A 7,108-nucleotide genomic window follows, 5' to 3' on the forward strand; every position below is an offset into this window, starting at 1 on the left:
CCCAAGTTTGCAATGTTGTATTTTACTGCAGATTTCTTTCCTTTGTGGATACACGTTATCTAGAAAATAGCTATTATTTTATATACCCTCTACTGCACAGCACTAGAATACACAGATTATTTTTTTTAATTTTATTTTTTTATAAAGAAGGGAGTCATTATTTTTTAAAGTATTTGTTTATTTATTTTTTATTTTTGGCTGTGTTGGGTCTTCGTTTCTGTGCGAGGGCTTTCTCCAGTTGTGGCAAGCGGGGGCCACTCTTCATCGCGGTGCGCGGGCCTCTCACTGTCGCGGCCTCTCTTGTTGTGGAGCACAGGCTCCAGACGCGCAGGCTCAGTAGTTGTGGCTCACGGGCCTAGTTGCTCCGCGGCATGTGGGATCTTCCCAGACCAGGGCTCGAACCTGTGTCCCCCGCATTGGCAGGCAGATTCTCAACCTCTGCGCCACCAGGGAAGCCCTAGAATATACAGATTATTAAGTAGACTTTTGATCTAAAAGGGCTGGAATCTGTGTTTCGAATGATAAAGAGCAAAATGGCTAATATCTCCCACACATCAGCTCAGGGAGCCTGGCTCACGCTGGGTTCTACAGGACCCTTGTCCTCCTCTAGGATGTTGATTTCCAGCTGGGAATGAGTGTCACTTCAAGAGATTTAAAAAATACAAATATCTTCTATTCCTTCTTCTATCCCCCCACCAACTGGAGTTGGGAGAGCTACATAAGTATTTTTTAAAAAAATTCCACAGATGATTTTGATATGCATTCCGTGTTAAACACTTCTTTGAAATGATATTTATTTTGTGAAAAAGTATGGTCAAATAAAACTAAAATAATTGTTCTGTGGTTAAATAAATGTGGATTATACCAGGTGAAGCAAGTTTCTTTTGTGCAGAATTATACACACATTTTAATATATTAATGTGATTGTGAAATTCCAAACGGGACTATTTTGTAAGCAAAGTCTGCAAACAATGAACAAAAGGGCCATGCCAGATTCTTTAGCAAGAATATTTCAGTGCTGTCCAAACTTTTTATCCTCAGGTTCAGCATGAAAATTGTAATCTATTAAATCTGGTTACAATATGTCAGGTCATATTACATCAGAAATAGCAAATGATTAGTCACTTTGACTTTGTTACAGAAAATATGAAGGGATATATGCATTAATCTTGTGAGTACACATTTGTTTGTTCTTTGGTTTCCCAATATTCCTTTCTGTTTGCAGAAGAGCCTTGAATTCCTGGTGGGGAATTACCATCACAAGTGGCCTTGATATGAAGGGGTTCCCAGTTTTCCCTCTTAGTGCAACTGTCAAAGGGGCCAGATTCTTCTTCTCGCCCTGGGGACATTCAGTGTGTGGGCATGTGATCCACACACACTGTGCCAACCGGACACTTATTCCTAGGACTTAGCTAAGCATGTTATAAGAGGTAGGGGACAGCTAGAGTTCGGATCATCTCAAGGATACCATTTACTCTCTGAAGCGTCTAGAAAATTAGTTGATTATCACCATGGTGGAAATTTGGATCAGAGCATTATTAGTAGTATTATTCACAGTTATTTTTCCGAGATAAGGGGTGGTTACTTTACTGGTGTCACTGAAGCAATTGGGAACGTTGAGTGGTTCCCACTAGCATTTACAGCCTTCTCTTTTGTCTGCAGAAGGATGTCCCAGCCGGAAAACTGAGCCAACATAAGTAACGACTGAAAGAGGACAAGTATGTGTAAAAACAGAATATTAGAACACTGAATGTCTGGCCAAAGTTTATTTAGTGCAACAAACATTTATCCAGCACTTATACTCTGTGCTAGGCACTCTGTCATACAAATTATTGAAAACGAAAGGGTTTTTCATTTTTTAAAGCAATCTATCTGACTCAATTATTTTTCACGTGAGGAATTATACCACAAGAGATCAAATCTTTTCCATAAGTTTACAAAGCTGGTTAGTGAAGATCCAGGACTGAAACTCACATACACTGTCGCCTGACTCAGGGCTGCTTCTTCTGTCCCCATTAGGCTCCCCATGAAGGGCTGCTCTGTAGAGCGTGACTGTCCTCAGTCCTTGGAGGGTGAAGGCAGTGGAGAAGCAGAGACCAGATGGGATGAAAAGAAGGATTTGCCAGTGCGGGCTGTCATACATTCCTGTCAATTATTAGATCTCTTCTTTGAAAGGTTTGTAAATAAATATCATGGTCCATCTCTGGGAATCTATTTGCAGGTAGCTGGGTGGCTTGTACTCAAATTTAGAAAACGAGAGTATTGATCTTGGGCTCAGGAATGTAGACCCTGTTCTCTGATTTTAGGAAGTCCGTGAATCACACTGAGTCTATTTGTAAAAGGAGCAATTGAGCCGAAATACAGGAGGACGGTCTGGGGGGTACCGCCTGTGTGGCCAGACCGCCTTACATTCCAATCCTGATTTTGTCGCTTACTAATTGCATGACTGTGAGCATATATCTTAACTCATTGTGCTTTGGTTTCTTTGCTGTAAAATGACAATAGGCTTGTCTGATTTTTGTGAGGACTGCATGAATAATAACTACTAAGCTGTTAGTACAGTGTAAGTGTTGACTTATTATTACCTGATATCTGCTGAAGTCTCTTCAAGCTAAAAAAATGTGTACTCTGTCTATAATTCAGTTCTATACAAATGTATTATAAATATTGGTTACGATCTAAGAAAAAGCAGAACAAATACACCTGCAAAGGAAGAGAGTCACTTTAGTTGTATTTAAGGCATCTTTCTTGAGTGTCCATTATGTAGCTAACATAGTTCTGAATAGATTAGGTGACTTTCTGCTTAGAGATGGGAGGAATAACTTCAGTAACCTTGTCCTTTGATTTACGATGTCCGTTGTTTCCCTTTATTTTCACTGTAAAAAAGTATATAGAGGGACAGAGATATGAAAAATTAGATCCATGCTCTCAGATCCGAACAGAAATATCAGGAAAGTGTTAAAGAGTCAAGAGAGGGATAAATAACCCTGAGGGGAATCTGAGAAGGCTTCTTAAGGAAGGTTTGAGATGCCTTTATTGTCACAAATTACCTTTCGTTTCCATGGAAAAAAGCAGACAGATGCAGCATTGGGCTTCAAGAATATACAAATTGTCTTAAATAGTGAAATGTGAACATGAATTCTTCCTGAAATCAATTCCCTAATCTGGGTTAGAAGTCAGTAAATGTGAAATTCCACGATTTTCTCAGCTCTGTGCTAGTTAGTCTCTGTTGGCTGAGCTGGCACATTCTGCCATCTTGATGAAAATTAGTTATGGTTCCCACTGAAAACCCCTCTATGCCAGGGATGTGGGGTGATTTCCTGGGATTACGGCTGACAGTTCTGTCTCAGAGTCATGGGCTCCTGATTTATTGGACTTTCCTTAAGTGGAAGCTTAGTTTTGTTTGAAATTTGAGCTCTAGTATCTTCTTTGTCCAGAACCAATTGTTCCCCCCAGATGTTTAGATTTTTTTGGAAGTAACCTTGAAAGACTCCGACATAAGACTTTGACTAAGCTTGAGTCATGAGACTGTGGTGCCACCCTGAGGTGCTTTTCTTGTGCCTAAGGCCTTAGGCATCACCCTTTCTGTATGAATACCATTTGTAGTTTGCCTACACTTTTAATAAAACCTTTTTTGCTGGAATCAGCATGACTCCTTCCAAGTTGCTGCTTGCCCAAGAAGGCAATGCCCATAAGTGCCACCATATGACCAAATCTGTTGCAAAATTGTGTCTTTGGTTTTGTTCATAGAAGCTGATGAAGAGACGTTCTCCCTGAGAACTCAGGTTATTCAAGCTCAACTGCATTTTCATCTGAGTTGAAGCTTGTTTTAGAAAGTTTTTTGAAGGCACTTTCAGCAAATACTGGAAAAAAGTTTATGTAAATAAAAATAGTGAGACATTTTAATTTTAAGAAGAAAGTCAAAGACATGTTTTCCTTGAATAATATCCCTGCTTTCCTCCTGTCTTAAAACAACACGATCACTATGATAAGGTTATACAAACATAGTCCTTAAGGAAGTGGACAGATGCTGAACATCAACACGGGAGTGGGGACTCTGGTCCATAAAAACCCTAATCTGCCAGTTGTCTGTCAACCCAGGCCTTCTTCGTCTCTGTATCTCCTATCCCCTTGCCTAGTAGAATAACTGCTCTTTGCTGGGGAACCTCTATTTGAGGGTATCAGTACACAGATGCATACTCTCTAGTACCTGAGAAATGAGTAGGACAGAATCAGTCCAAATCCACCCATGTGACTGGAAAAACAATTCCAGATGATATTGATAGCATTTTGTTTACAAAACAAATGTCATTAAACTTCTTATGACAAATCAGTTAAACTGATGGTGATTAATTTTTAAGATCCCTAAATTTGGTTTTCTTTTAAGATTTTCCTTTTATTTTTCAAAATGAAAAAGGTTCTATTATTTATTTTAAGTGTAAAATAATACATGTAAAAAATCCCAACGTTAAAGAAAAATATTATAACAACGTAAAAGTTACCTATATTCCAGTATCCAGCAATAACGTCTCCTACCATTTTAGCGACTGTCCTTCCAAATGGTTTTCCATACTACAGTTCTCAAATTGTGCTCTCAGAACCCTGGTTCAGTTAATATATTATTTTTTAATGAGAACGGTTTAGTGATAAATTAAGTCTGAGAAATACTACTTTGAACAATGTTAAGCATATTTCTTTATTGTAACTTCCTCAGAACTTTTAATATCTGGTTATGCTGTGAGAACCACGAAGAAAAATTTAGCATACAGTAGTTCCCAAACTTCGGACACTGGAATTCCTTTTTGGAAAACAAAACCAAAAAATATGGAAAATGCTGACCTTTGAGCACTTACTCATACATTCATACACTTTATACAAATGAGGTAACAAAACTCAAACCAATCTTTACTGTGTTTTCATGTAAACTCAACAATGTGTAATGAACGTGTGCTTGTATTCATGAATAGAGATCTACATCATCATTTTTAATGGCTGTGTAATATTCCATGGTATACAAGTACTATCCTCTACTCAGCCAAATTCTCTATTAGTGAGCACTGGGGCACAAAGCCAAAATAAAGACATGCACACTAAATTTACAAAAATATCTGCAAAAACTATAATAAAATCAATAGGCAAAACGTTAAACATATCATTAATAACATGTACAAAAACACAGACAATTCACAGAAGGAAGAACAATAGACCAATAGAGACACAAAATTATGATCAACCTTACATCTATGCCATGCAAATAAGGACATCGAATTATAATGCTTTATTGATTAGATTGGCAAAGGGTAGAAAGACTAACAAAACTGAGCACTGGTGAGGATTTGAGGAAATGTACACTTTTTCCCTGTTAGTGAAAAATGTAAATTGGTACCACCTTTCTTGGGGCTAGGGTATCTATAGTTATTAAATTTTCAATGAGCATATCCTTGGAACCAGCAGGTCCACTTTAGATTACTTTTTGGCTGAAAAACCACTACCATCTTCTATAAATTATCCCCTATTGAGGTATTGCTGCAGGCTGCACAGTGTGCTAGATTTGTGGGCAAGACAAAACTCTGTTCTTTACTTTTCCTCAAGAAGCTTATGATATGCAGACTTTGAGGAAATCAAGCTCACAGAGACACCACTGGCTTTTTCACCAAAAACTTTTGAATACCCGGTAATAATAACAATGCATTTGACTAAAATCGTGATTAGAACACTGAAATTAATCAAGCTTTTTCTAAACAGAATTTTTCCTCTTTCAGTAGGGATTAAAAGAAAGTTTATATTCCCAGGAGGTCCTGACAGGGCTAGCATTTGGTACAACTGGAAATCCTTCTAGTGAGTATAGGCTAGTGAAGGGCAGGCTTCAAGTCAGTGTTTCCTTTTCTGAGACACTCTGTCTTTTCCTTCTTGTACTTAGTTACACGTCTATCTCCATCATGATTCCTTACTTCAGTCGCTGAATGGTGGCTTTTCTTTTCAGAAAAATAAATTCTGGCATAGAGGGAGACATCAACTGTATAAATAAGATAAACCCTTTCAGCTGGAAGGTCCTTGAGGGGAGGGGTTGTGTGATACTCACTGTCCTTTCCCCAGGACCCAGTGCTAAATGCCCTGCCCAAGGGGTGGACTCAGTAAAGACTTGTTGACTCTAGTTGGGCAAACCTCATGAAAGGTGATGTTAATAAACTTAGACCTTTGAAGGTGCACTTTAGGTGGAAAGCGTAACCCTGATATCCACTCCACATCCATGTTTAATAACTTTTAATAACATTTAATGACTTTAAAAGTTATTTCCTAGACGTAAATTTAAAATCACTGTATATAGAGAGTAGAAGCTTCATGGCCAAATGGAAATTTAGCTAAATGAGAATTATAAAGAGTAAATATTTGGAAATGCTTCTCAAAATCAAATTGGATCATTAAGATGGAGTATCAAGAAATAGGTGATTCAACAAATATGAAAATATAATGAAAGGAGGAGGAAAGGGGGTGAGAACAGATATGTGTTAAGTACCTTAAGTATAGTTAGTGGTTTTATGTCTATATTGCACTTAGTCCCTCCTGTGACGGTGCAAGATTGATGTTATTGTGTTTATTTTGCAGATGATGACAGAGTGGGTCACCTGGAAAGATCTGCCAAACACAGTGAAGACCGCAAATCAAAGGAACAGCATCAGAAAGATCAGTCTGATAAACTAGGATGGTTGTTCTCAAACTTTTGTATCAGGATCACTAGAAAGCTTGTTAAAACAAGTTCTCTGGGCCTCACCTTTGGAGTTTCTGTGTCCGTAGGTCTGGCATGGGGACAGAATATCTGGATTTCTAGGTGGTTCCCAGCTGAAATCAATGGAATTTGATTACTATCATCTGTATTGATTTTAGAAAAGCTTTTGAAAAATCTTTTTGTAATACCCCTTTGGTCAAGATTTTTCCAGTATTAATCCATAATTAATTTATTCATTCAATAAACAATTCACTCAGCAAATTGTTTACTCAACAAATAGAGCAATGCTGGAGATAGACATGGATTTACAGATTGAAATCTTCTCCCAACTAATAAACGTTATTTGTTAGGAATTAAAGACAAGTTCTGATCATAAAGTCA

General features: G+C 37.9%; 1 long non-coding RNA gene across 1 annotated transcript; it reads left to right on the forward strand.

Annotated features, from left to right (window-relative positions):
• Positions 1-1,662: 1,662 nt before the first annotated feature.
• On the forward strand, positions 1,663-6,906 carry LOC118904867. The gene is made up of 3 exons (XR_005022109.1): positions 1,663-1,718; positions 2,020-2,175; positions 6,607-6,906. It is a non-coding gene; the product is annotated as an uncharacterized LOC118904867 (long non-coding RNA).
• Positions 6,907-7,108: the final 202 nt, after the last annotated feature.

The sequence above is a fragment of the Balaenoptera musculus genome, chromosome 12 (genome assembly GCF_009873245.2).
Source record: "Balaenoptera musculus isolate JJ_BM4_2016_0621 chromosome 12, mBalMus1.pri.v3, whole genome shotgun sequence".
Lineage (NCBI taxonomy): Eukaryota > Metazoa > Chordata > Mammalia > Artiodactyla > Balaenopteridae > Balaenoptera > Balaenoptera musculus.